At 44.4% G+C, this 13,769-nt stretch overlaps 1 protein-coding gene across 1 annotated transcript in view; it reads left to right on the forward strand.

Moving 5' to 3' along the window:
• Positions 1 to 13,769, forward strand: part of prdm6 (PR domain containing 6) — a 296,418-nt gene that overhangs the window by 171,537 nt on the left and 111,112 nt on the right. The window lies entirely within an intron of this gene.

Here is a 13,769-nt window from a genome sequence, read left to right on the forward strand (position 1 = left end):
GTGGTGCAGTTGGTCGGATTTGCCATGTGAAGATGCATTCATTACCTTGACCACTTGTGTGAGGCCATTAAACTTCTTTCGGCACTATATCCAAGCCTGGGGTTATGCTGCAGGCATTGGCTGCTATGGCTACCTGTTCCCACTGTCTTTTCAGCACTTGAGAGATCATAACCTCTCTCCTCCTGTCTGCCTACAGCACCGAGGCTTCCAGCACAGCATCCAAGAACCTTGGAGAAAGCTCGCTAGCCTACTTATACTTTTCCTGTTGCTTCCTCCAGGCTTTTCACTATTTTTCAAGCCATTTCACAGAACCACAGAATTGATATGGTGCAGGAGGTCATTCAGCCCCTGCTACAGCCATAATGTGCCTCACCGTTAACATGTGCAGCCTGGAGTCAAGTGGCACAGGCTATCTTTAAGAGGTGCTGGCTTTGCATGAATTTGAGCTCCCTACTGAGATGGGCAGCCACTCAACAGCACATTGAGCACAGGACTGGAAGCTGCAATCATTTTAATTATTAGGTGGCATGAAGTTCACAATCCCTGAACTCAAGTTAACCTCCAACAAGTTCTCTCTCACTCCTAAACTGGAGTTTTGGCAGGATTGCTTTTCTTTATCATATCAAATTTATCAAGCTTAAGTTTTGCGTTTTTTTCATGCAATCACTTCCTCTGGTGTTGGCTTCCACTGATCTGGATGGAAGTATTCCAGTCATTGCCTATCCACACTTTGAACTGGAGTTTACAGGATAAACAGCATTGTCAATGTTTGCATTTAGGACACGGAGGCATAATCTGAAAGGGAACAGAGTGCACCTATCCCTGACTGCCCCTGGCATTAATTACCCATGGTCACTGAATTACTTCAGGCCAGGGCAATCCACCATGAGCACTCTTGTGCCCGTGGCTTAAAATAACTATAACCCTGTGCATAGTTTGACAACAAGTAGAAGCAGTTCAAGCAACAAAACTCCTTAGCCTCTCAAATATGTGGGGCATAAAAAGCACTGCAGAAGTTTGCAGCACAGGAGGCTATAGACTACTGGTATGTGTTCATTCAAGTTCCATCAGCCTAGCTGTGCTCTTCTGGTATAGAAAGTATAAAACTGAGTCAACGTATGTGTGCAGTGGAATACCAAATGCATAATTTGAAAGACTGGACCAATTGGAATAGTCTCCCAAATGGCCTCCTTTTTTGATGAGAAATTATGTTATTCTATGATTTAACAGCTGACATATTCAGCCTGAAATACAGGAAATTACATGTGATGCAGTGTTTTATATGTATTGAAACAGCTAAATGGAACCATCATCTCACAGCCATGTTTTCACAAGAGTATTAGATAGGTCAATAAAACTATTCAAAAGGATAAGTAAGCCTGTCTCACAGCAAGCCCCAATATGATGCTAATGTCATCGTCAAGTGTATGATTCCAAGATCAGCTCCAATGGTATTCAGACTAGCTCCAAGGTCTGGTCATCAAATCTGTTTCAGAAATTAGGTTAACCTACAATGCTACTCAACTTGAAAAGAACAGAGTCGTGGATTCATGCTCAACACACTACGATGTATAGAACAGAATTGTTCAGCACTTTACCGTGTGGATAAAAGTCTTTAGCCCAGGATCAGATGCTGAAATACCCAATCATTTGAATCAAAATCTGGCACAAAAAAGTTTAACACCTCCTTCAAATGCCAGAGCCTGAGAAAGCTACTGACCTCAATGAATCAGATTTCTTGGGTTTGGAAAGTTCCGACTAAAGAAGTAGCTGCTCTCTTGGTCCAACAACTTCAACTGTTCCTGTCAGCAAATGCCATCCAATCTAAGTGGGAAGCAGTAAACTAATGGGCTGAAAGCTTCCTCTATCTGCTGGCTGTAAAAGTTCTATATGAAATGATCTGGCCAGTCTGAGTTTAGTTACTAGTGAGTATAGGCTGACAGCACAAAACTTCCCCCATTCGGCACTAACTAGCAGATTGTTTCTCAGAGAACTTATACATCATTAGATCAAAGAAACATTCATCTCAGTTTTAACTGGATTTGAGGTGACAGAAGAGGTGGTGTAGTGAGGGAGGCTGTGGTATTTTGACTGGACAAGTATTCCAGAGACCCAGCATAACGCTGTGGGAACCTGAGTTTGAATCCCACCATAACAGATGGTGGAATTTGAATTCAATAAAAATCTGGAACTAAAAGTCTGACGATGACCATGGAACTGTTGCCAATTGTCTTAAATATCCATCTGGTCCATTGATGTCCTTTTGGGAAGGAAATCTGCTGTCCTAACCTGGTCTGGCCTACATGTGACTTCAGATCCGCAGTAATGTGGTTGACTCTTAAATGCCCTCAGAAATGGTCTAGCAAGCCTCAGTTGTGTCAAACCACTACGAAGTCTATAAGGAAGAAAACCGGATGGACCGCTTGGTGTTGACTTGGCAGAAACAACAAACCCAGCCCTATCGCCCATGTAAAGGCCTCCTTACTAACATTCGGGGGTCTTGTGTCAAAGTTAGGAGCATGACATAGTCATACTCACCAAATCAAACCGTACAGATAATGTCCCAGGTACCACTATCACCAGCCCTGGCTATGTCCTGCTCCAAGGGCAGGATAGACCTAGCACAGGCACAAATAGAGGTTAATGGGTATAATCTTATCACCATTATGGAGATGTGGTTACAAGGAGATCAAAGCTGTCAACTAAATATTTAGAGGTATGTGACTTTTTTGAAAGGGTAGGCAGGAAAGAAAGGGTAGTGGGGTAGCTTTGTTAGTACAAGATGGAATAAGCACAATAGCAAAAAAGGATCTTGGATCAGAAGAAGTAGAATCCATATGGGTGGAGGTAAGAAATAATATTAGGAAGAAGACACTGGTGGGAGTAGTCTGTAGGCCCCCTGACAGTAGCTATACTGTAGGACAGAGAATAAATCAGGAGATAATGAGGGCATGTAAAAAAGGCAGTATATTAATCATGGGTGACTTTGATCTTCATGTAGATTCGGAAAATCAAATTGTCAAAGATAAACATGAACAAGAATTCATAGAGTGTATTTGGGACAGTTTCCTGGAACAATATGTTGTGAATCCAACCAGGGATCAGGCTATTTTGGATCTGGTAATGTGTAATGAGGCAGGTTTAATAAATTAGAGTGAAGGATCCCCTCGGAAATAGTGACCATAATATGGTAGAATTCAGCATTCAGTTTGAGAGGGAGAAACTTGGGTCGGAAATAACTGTGCTACACTTAAATAAGGGTAATTACAAAGGAATGATGGCAGAGTTGGCTGGAGTGGACTGGGAAAGGAGTTTAGCAGAAAAGATGGTTGATAAACAATGACAGACATTTAAGAAAATAGTTCATGACTCTCAACAAAGATATATCCCAGTGCGGACGAAGGGTTCAAGGAAGGGGATAAACCAGTCATTGTTAACCAAGGAAGTTAAGGACAGTATCAAATTGAAAGAAAAAACATACAATGTGGCAAAGATTAGTGGTAAGCCAGAGGATTGAAAAAGATTTAAAAACCAACAAAAGATGACCAAAAAATAATAAAGAGAGAGAAAATAAACTTTGAGGGTAAACTAGCAAATAATATAAAAATGGACAGTAAGAACTTCTTTAAATATATAAAAAGGGAGAGAGAGGCCAAAGTGAACATTAGGCCCCTTAGAGAATGAGGGTGGGGAAATAATAATGGGGAACCAGGAAATGACAGAGGAGTTGAATAAATATTTTGCTTCAGTCATCATGGTAGAAGATACTAATAGCATTCCAAAAATACGAAAAAATCAAGGGGCAAAATTGGGGGAGTAATTATCTCCAGATTGTACTCTGGGTGGGGACTTCAATGCCCATCACCAAGAATGGCTCAGTAGCACCGATGCTGCCTGGCTGGCTGAGTGCTAAAGGACATAGCTGCTAGACTGGGTCTGCAGCAGGTGGTGAGGGAACCAACAAGAGGGAAAAACGTACTAGACCTCATCCTCACCAATCTGCCTGCCGCAGATGCATTTGACAGCACAAAGTCCCATCTTCACACTGAGGAAACCCTCATCATGTGTGGCACTACCACTGTGCTAAATGGTATAGATTTCGAACAGATCTAGCAACTCAAGCCTGGGCATCCATGAGGAGCTGTGGGCCATCAGCAGCAGCAGAATTGTACTCAACTACAATCTGTAACCTCATGGCCTGGCATATCCCCCACCCTATCATTACCACCAAGCCAGGTTCGATGAAGAGTGCAGGAGGGCATGTCAGGAGCAGCACCAGGCATACAGAAAATGAGGTGTCAACCTGGTGAAGCTATAACACAGGGCTACTTGCATGCCAAACAGCATAAGCAGCAAGTGATAGACAGAGCTAAGCGAGTCCACAGCCAATAGATCAGATCTAAGCTCTGCAGCCCTGCCACATCCAGTCATGACTGGTGGTGGATGATTAAACAACTCACTGGAGGAGGAGGCTCCACAAATATCCCCATCTTCAATGATGGAGGCACCCAGCACATCAGTGCAAAAGATAAGGCTGAAGCATTTGCTACAATCTTCAGCCAGAAGTGCCGAGTGGAGGATTCATCTTGGCCTCCTCCGGAGGTCTCCAGTATCACAGATCAGTCAATCTGATTCACTCCACCTGATATCAAGAAAGGGCTGAAGGCACTGAATACTGCAAAAACTATGGGCCCTGACAGTATACCAGCAATACTACTGAAGACTTGTGCTCCAGAACTTGCTGTGCCCCTAGCCAAGCTGTTCCAGTACAGCTACGACATTAGCATCAACCGGCAATGTGGAAAATTGCCCAGGTATGTCCTGTGCACAAAAAGCAGGACAAATCCAACCAGGCCAATTACCGCCCCATCAGTCTACTCTCCATCATCAGTAAAGTGATGGAAGGGGTCATCAACAGTGTTCTCAAGCAGCGCTTGCTTAGAAATATCCTGCTCATTGTCACTCAGTTTAGGTTCCACCAGGTTCACTCGGTCCTGACCTCATTACAGCCTTGGTTCAAAAGACCTGAACTCCCGAGGCGAGGTGAGAGTGACTGCCCTTGACATCAAGGCAGCATTTGACCGAGTGTGGCATCAAGGAGCCCTGGCAAAACTGGAGTCATTGGGAATCAGCAGGAAAACTCTCCGCTGGTTGGAGTCATACCGAGCACAAAGGAAGATGGTTGTGGTTGTTGGAGGTCAATCATCTCAGTTCCAGGACATCACTGCAGGAGTTCTTCAGGGTGGTGTCCTCAGCCCAGCCATCTTCAGCAGCTTCATCAATGATCTTCCCTCATAAAGTCAGAAGTGGGGACGTTCACTGATGACTGCACAATGTTCAGCACCACTTGTGACTCCTCAGATACTGAAGCAGTCCATATCCAAAGGCAACAAGACCTGGACAATATCCAGGCTTAGACTGACAAGTGGCAAGTAACATTCACGTCAGATAAGTGCCAGGCAGTCCAAAGAATCTAAGCATCGCCCCTTAACATTCAATGGCATTCCCATCGCTGAATTCCCCACTGTCAACATCCTTGGGGTTACCATTGACCAGAACCTGAACTGGACTAGCCCTGTAAATACTGTGGCTATTAGAGCAGGTCAGAGTGTAAGAATCCTGCTGCGAGTATCTCGCCACCTGACTCCTCAAAGCGTGTCCACTATCTACATGGCACAAGTCAGGAGTGTGATGAAATACTCTTCACTTGCCTGGATGAGTGCAGCTGCAACAACAATCAAGAAGTTTGACACCATTCAGGATAAAGCAGCCCGCTTGAATGGCACCCCATTCACAAACATTCACTCTTTCCACCACAGATGCACAGTAGCAGCAGCGTATGCCATCTACAAGATGCACTGCAGGAACTTACCAAGACTCCTCAGACAACACCTTTCAAACTTATGACCACTATCAGCTAAAAGGACAAGGGCAGTGGATGCATGGGAAGACCACCACCTGGATATTCTCCTCCAAACCACTCACCATCCTAATTTGGAACTATATTGCAGTTCCTTCATTGTCGCTGAGTTAAAATCCTGGAACTCCCTCCTTAACAGCACTTTGGGTGTACCTACACCACATGGACTGCAGCAGTTCAAGAAAGCAGCTCACCACCACCTTCTCAAGGGCACTTAGGAATGGGTAATAAATGCTGGCTTAGCCAGCAATGCCCACATCCCGTGAATGAATTTTTAAAAAAGAATCCAGGTTCCAGAGTGGAAGGCCAATGTCTAACCCACTGCCATTCAGTGTCTAGTATAAAGTTAGAGCAATACCCTTTGGAATTTTGGATTTTGGAATTTTTAGTGCTTTGACAATATGTACAGTCATTATTTTTCATAAATCTTTCCCTTATGTTATACGTATTGAATTAAATATGCAGCTTTCTCAGTAATCAGAAAGAAGCATTGGGTCCTGATATTTGGTTTCACCTGCAACATGTGCATGACAACCCCACAGAAAAGCATACTTGGCCTCACTATTTCTCATTTTATTTGGTGATGTGTTTTTTTTATCAAAACTAACATTGATCTCTTTGCTTACTTCTCCACCCTCTGCACCTCCCCATCTGAAAGACACACAGTGAATACATTACTCCTGGCAGATTTAAACATGATTAGACAGTGGGCAGACAAATCATGGATTCACTTCAGTGTTGCAAGTTCCAAGTCAATAACTCTGTCAAGAAAGATGGACTATGATGTTACCTGCCTACATTACTCTATAAAGGTTATAAACATTACAGCTAAGGGTATATCAGGGATTGGTAGAGTATAGTGGGTGTAGTGAACCCAGACTTTATTAATGGACATTTTTCTGGTGTGAGATTTTGTGGTCATTAAAGTAAAGAGCGATGTTGATGCAGAATGTGACATTTTCCTTTTTAGGCAGACTGGGTCATCAGCAAGTCTGGTGAAGTTTCCTACACTTTGTCTCTGGCCCACCCTCAGCTTTGCAACATCAGATACTCCCGTTTGACATTTTTTCTATTTCTAACTCAAATCATCCTGTGATTTTTGAGTGGAATTGCTAATCTAAGATAAAATTAGAGGTAGTCATGGGTCCATGCCCACTGACAACTGGATTGAGACTACTTAAAATCATTTCACACATGACCTTTAAGCACAACATTATATTTGTCTATGCTGTAATTGAGCCCTGAGATGTAAATAATACCAATCCCAGTCAACCATATTTTCCATAATTCGTTTTCAAGTAAATCATGACCTTAAAAAGACTGTATGCTCCCAATTTGTACATAGATGAGTTTGACTGGATCATTAGAGATGTCCTAAATTTCTGACATCTAGTCATTTGAGACTTGTTCTGGTATCATTTTTGCACTAATTGGTGTGGTTGGGGGGAATTATGTTATTTTTGTAACTGGAACACCTATTCCCCCCAAGGTGTTGCATTTTATCTTTTAAAATATATTTATACATTTTTTGATGAAATGAGTGTCAAAAGTATATAAAATCTTGAAATTAGAAATGAGGGTTCATACGAGAGAGGCCATTCAGCCCATCTAGATCGGTACCTTCTAAGCATACTTATGATATTTTGTATTACACCATCAAACTGCGTCTTTTCCCACTACATACTTGGAAGACGATTCAAAATATTGATCACTCTTAGCATAAAGAAATACTTCCTCACATCAGTTCTGAAATGGCCTTTTGCCAGTTTGTCCGCCTATTCCACTGTTGATATTTAACTTGAAGTAGTGCTCAGGATTAATCTTTTCTATTCTACTTATTACCTCAGACCACTGTAAGGCCACCTTTCATTCATTTGTTTTCAAGGCTGAAAGCTCAAACTTTGTCTGTAAGTCAGCCCTGTCACCGAGATCTTTTATGATGTATAAAGTGGTATTGATTTTTGTTGATTTTTGTTCAAATATACCCTGTAAGCAAGAGAGTGTGCATGTGAGAGGAAATGGGGCAGCAAAGATAGCAACTAAATATAAGGTCAGGGAAACATTGGTGAGCCTCCACTTCCTGTTTTGTCAATAAATACCAAGTTTTTAAAATGTCATTTGGCGGTCTAATTTTCAGAGCTTCTGAATTATTTCTGATGCTAATTTAACTCCTAGGAATTCCCTATGTTTTTCTGATTTAATCGCGTAACCTCACTGAATTGACAATAGGGGCATACGCAAATCCTGTTAAAATATTCTTGGAGATTATTATCACAAGAAGATGAACTTTAACAGTCCAGATCACTTCTGAGAAATATGCTACATGAAATGCACTTGATACTTCTAAGAGTTTTGAATGGCAAATACATTTTTGTTAATTTAACAGGTTGATGGCCCATCATGTCGGAGCTTCATATTATTCTTTGAATGAAACAGTCAGTTCTTTCTCCTTAAATGCAAAATTGTAGGAGAACTAGGACCGTATTGCTGTTAAAAGAGAAAATCAGTGGCGGTAACACAAGATGCAAAATCCAGCAGAAAAATTTGAATGGGCCAACTCAATAACACGGGGAGAATTTTTAGCTCGGTGGGAGGGCGCACACTGGACCTGACTGAGCATAAAATGGTGCACATCGGGCAAGCGTCCCGACATCATCGCGCACTTGCGTGATATTTCGGTTGGCAGGTATGCCTGCCGACAATTAAAAGGCCTATTAAGGCCACTAAAGTCATAATTGGAAGGAATTTTTCACTGCTCGTCCAACCTTACAGTTGGCAGGCTGACGAAGAGGTCAAGCAGGCCTTTGCAATTTTTAGAAAACCTCATCCACGGACGGGATGAGATTTCCAACAGCAAATAAAAATAAAATTTAAAAATTTAAATTTCGTTTGTAACATGCCCCTGCTCGTGACAGACTCACATGAGGGGACCTGTTTCATAAAAAATGTTGAAATCTTTATTTTTTGATGTTTTGAACTGTTCAACTCCCGGAGGCAGCTCTGTGCCTCAGGCAGCTTTTCCAGTGCGCACCCGCGTGCATGGAAAATGGGCTCATCCTCCTCCCCCACCCCCAAACAGGCAGCGCTGAGCGCTGCTGAATGGGGTTCACGCTGGGCAGGCCTTAACTTGCCCGCCCAGCGTGAAATTGTGGTCCGGCCCCGATCGCAACTGCCTCTGCCGAGCCTGCCCGACTAGGGAAAAATCCTCCCCATAAAGGAAGGGAGCCTATAAAAGAGGGTTAGAAATGTGTTGTACAACGTAGATTATAAAGATTATGGCCAGGATTTTCTGCACCTGCCGGTGTTGGGTGTGTTCAGTAGCGTGAGCAAACAATATGGCCCAATCGGTTTCATGATGGCGTGAAACTAGCTCGCGATCGTCTGTTTAGTCTGTCAGTGGCGAGCCACGTTCTCTACCATCAGTCATTGGGAACCTCATTGTAATACAGCGGCATACCGTTATTAGGCCAGCCCACTGGAATCATTCCCCCACCACCTGGATCGTCCACCCACATCAGGGGAAAGCACACCGGTGTAGAACACGTCTTGACAAGTGTGACGTGCAGAAGTCGGGACTTACCCATCAGGGCCTTGTCACATCGCGGACATCTGAGGAACAGAAGATGCTGGAGCCCAACACCAGTGGCACACTGGAGGAATGTCCGTGGATGCTGGATTGATTCTAATGGACATGGCTCTGCTGCAAAGAAGCGTGCGGAATTTGCATAGTTACCATTGATGCTTACAATGGGTGATGGTCAATGGGGTGGGAGAGGAATGTCTAGGCTTGGCTGGGAGTGGAAGAGGTGGCACGGGGGTGTGGTTGGGAAAGGGGGAATGAAGGTGTCTGGATGTGGGGAGGTTGGGAGGGGGAAATGAAGGTGTTAGGATGGGGGGAGGTTAGGAGGGACTGAATGAGTTGGGGGTGGAGGTTGGGGGGAGGAGGGAGAACGGTGGGGGGAGGAGGGAGTAATGGGGGAGAAGACCACAACTGGAGATCTAAGGAGATTGGAAGATGCAGGGGACGGAGTGCAGAAAGGGTGTCTGCAGGGTAGGAAGGGGTGTGGAGAGGAGAGGGTGTCCAGGGAGAGGAAGGGGTGTGGAGAGGGGAGGGTGTCTAGGGGGACGAAGAAGTAAGAATGGAGGAAGGAGCCAGGAAAGGGGTAGGAGTAAGACTAAAGGAAGAAGAGAGGCTGGAGGAAGAGGTAAGGCTGGAGGAAGGAGTCGGGAATGGGGAGGGACTAAGCGGGGGGTGCCAGGGGTGTGAGAAGACTGGTGGGGGGAAGGGGTTGTGGGGGTGAAGGGGTTACGGGGGTGGTTGGGGAGGTGTTCCGAGGGGGAAGGGCTGTGGAAGGGGGAAAGGGTGCAGAGGGGGGAAGGGGTACAGAACTGGGGAAAGGGTATGGAGGGGGGAAGGGGTGCTGAAGGGGGATGTGCAGGTGGACTTGCACAGGAGGGGTTGTCTGCCCCCTGGGGGGTGAATTAAGGGTGGGTGTGGTATGGAGGAACGGTGAGAATGCCTGAGGGCAGAATGAGGTGGTAAGCTTGGAGGGTGAGGGTTCGATGGTAGTGATAAAAGGGAGCGCGAAGGTGTTGGGTGGAGGCAGACACAGACCCTAAGGGTGGGAAGGAGGAGGTAGGGGAGGTGAATGTGGATGGGGGTGGGATTTTCAGGAAGGAAAGGAACGTGCACATTCGTCCGGACATCCCTGAAGGAAAAGAGTTGTAGCTGGTGAGTAACAAAGGGGAGGTGGAAGGTGATGCCAGAGAGGTCAACAGTGAGGAAATGGGTGACTGGGGGAGGGTAAAGACAGGGGTGGCGGAAGTGAAACCAAATTAGCAGCATGCTGTCTAAATTGAAAGTGGAACAAGTCATGGCGAGATCAGCTGCTGCATGGGAATGTGGTCAGTGGGTGGGCGGAGATGCAGGTTAGCTGGGATGGACACCTGAAAGTGAACCCCAGAAGGCAGCATTCAAACTGCTCAGGACATTGAGATGAGTGTGAAACAATAAGTGCGAGAGTGCTTACACAAGGCTCCAAAAGGCCCTGCCACGCACACACTTTTCCCTTCAGAATCATTGGTGGGCCGGCTGCTCCCTCTGCAGTGACGGGTCTCCTGGGCTGCTTATCTTCACCTCTTCACTGGAGGAGGAGTCCCCCTGGCTGCAGATGAGGATGTGGATGGAGCTGAGGGACTGGCTGAGAGTGTCAGTCACTTGACAGAGCTCCCTGTGAACCAAGGTAGAAATAAGTATGCATGGCAGCAGGTTCAAAAACAGGAGAGAGACCACTCACCGTTGCGTTGAGGGAGGGATCATGTGATTCAAGATCCTTGGGTGGGTGTTCACTGCCGACCTTGCCATTACCACAGACAGGGTTCACATCCTTACCAGTCAGCATGATGGCATGCTCATCAAAGTGAGTGAGGGGTCTAATATGGGCCACTCCACCCCCAGTATGCGGGCCTTGCCCTGCTGATGTGAGCAGGTTTCTCCAGTGTGAAAACAGATAGAGTGTGAGCAGGATGCATGGCACTGCACGGAATGTTTGCGTGGTGAGCGGAGCCCTGGACAGGAATGAGGATGTGGTTTTGAGAGGGTATGTGCCTGATGGAAATGTGACGGGTGTGTGTGAGAGTTAGTGGTGTTATGGGATCCCTATAGATGTGCGATTGGTTTGTGAGCGCGCGAGTTGAGAGTGACGAGAAGCGTGAGTTAACCTGGCAGAACGGTTGAGACCACTCATCCTGTAGTGGCAGTGGGTGGCTGTCCTCTTTTGCAGTGCTGACCACCATCTCACGCCGCTGCCCATCCTGCGCCCAGAGCAGGGTTAGAGGACATCGCGATGGGCCTCCACAGCATCCAAAAGGCATTCTAGTGCTGCATCATTAAACCTGAGGGCTTTCGTGGACATCTTCCCTGCAAGCAGCCGTGGGCTGGATGCACTGAGCTGTGCGTGCGGCTGGACTTTAAAAAAGGCGCCCGGCATGATGAAGCAAATGACAGCCCACCCACCATCAAACCGCCGTGTTGCTCGGGAGCGCATAAATAATATGACAGAATTGGGACGATGCAGCATGAAAACCCACCATTGCGGCCAACGGGTAAAAAGTCACTTTACCCACCCACTACCACACTTAATGCAAACATGGGATGATTCCGCCCTATGTCACCCCAACCCCTTTATTGTGCTATTGTCTTGAAAGCCCATGCTTTGTTCATAATCTTGAAGCTGAACTGAATCCAAACACCATGATTTACCATAAACTTGGGTCTTATTGGTCTTGGTGCCAAACATGATGAAAGACCAGTGGGATGTCAACAAACTGACTTTCATGACATGATCCTTGTTGCCAGCATCTTCTATTGAAACCATGCTCTAATGACCACTCAGCTGTGAAACTCACTTTCATTTCAGGTGTAGCTTAATTTGGATTTTTTTGGAATTCAGGCTGAAAAATCCTAACATAATAAAGAGGCTTACAGGAGAAAGGTGTGCATATGAGGAGACTGATATGTGGACTACCTCATGCTGCCTGAGGAGCAGCATTTTTGTTAACTGAGAGAATTGTATCCCTTTCACATTGCAGGCTGAATGTTAAATTTGGTGGTTTTTAAAGGAATACTCAGTGAAAGACCTCAATATGACTGTGGGTGATGATGGTTATTGTTAGTAATGAATCACAATTTCTGCTGCTATAATGAAACGAGCCATTTGTAGCTGAGTGATTGAGATTCTGTCCTTCTCTGACGGAATTTTCTTGTGCAACATACAGATCATGAAAGCAGCAGCCTCACTCTACCTCTCTCATCCTGCAGCCCACTGAAAAAAACAGAGGCCCACTGAGGGTTTAGAGATTGGTGCTCCAGAAAAGAATGGACAAAAAAGGAAGATCATGTTATGGTGTTAAATGATGTGGCAAAGGTTTATTATAGAATATTACTTTAATTTAAACTGTGCAAATAGGATAAGGGACCATAGGTTGAAACTAGTGAAAGGTCACTTTACATCTGATATCAGGAAGTTCTTCATGCAGTGATTGATCAACACTTGTGCTGAACTTTCCAATAAAGTGGTGGAGGCAAAAAAAAACTCTGGATGCATTTTAAAACAAGCAGTCAGATTCTGCAATGACAGAACTAAAGGGTGCTTCAGGATGGATGATATATGATGAATAATGCACCACATGCATTGTATTCGGTGATTGTGCTCTTATCCCTTAGAGCAGCCTTACTACAAGTAGCCCCAATACTATTTTTAAATCAAAACAGAGATTCTCTCTTTGAATTCAAACAATTCAGGACATGGCAAGGAGGTAAATAAAAAAAAGGATATAAACATGTGTTCAAGGCTGTTGCAGGCATGATGCCCTCTTGAAAGACCTTGTAACACATTACCAAGAAGCTTAGTTTTGAGTTAACTGGTTAATTGATTCTTTTAAGTAACTTAATGATAGCATTAACATGGTACAGAAAGGAATTTTCTGCAAACACTCCATCCATTTCCGTACTAAAGGAAATTTAATCTCCAATGGTTGTTTCATTCTATAAAGATAACAAAAGAATGTAAATTCCTGAAGGCTGGTCTATGATACTTTCCAACATGTTTCTCATTATTTAAAGTGTCTCAGTTATTTATAAGAAAGAATCGCTTTCACATTTTTAAAGTTTCCATTAAATTTGGTGTAAACATTTGATTGCTAAATCATTTCACTGTATTTTGTAATTAATGTGACAGTGCTGTAAATTATTATTTTATATATCTTCTTCAACCCAATGATATTTGAGTCTGCCAGCTACATAAAAACTGCATGGCATTCTCAGTAAAATAGTTACATTAAATGATTT

This window comes from Carcharodon carcharias, chromosome 4, assembly GCF_017639515.1.
Source record: "Carcharodon carcharias isolate sCarCar2 chromosome 4, sCarCar2.pri, whole genome shotgun sequence".
NCBI lineage: Eukaryota > Metazoa > Chordata > Chondrichthyes > Lamniformes > Lamnidae > Carcharodon > Carcharodon carcharias.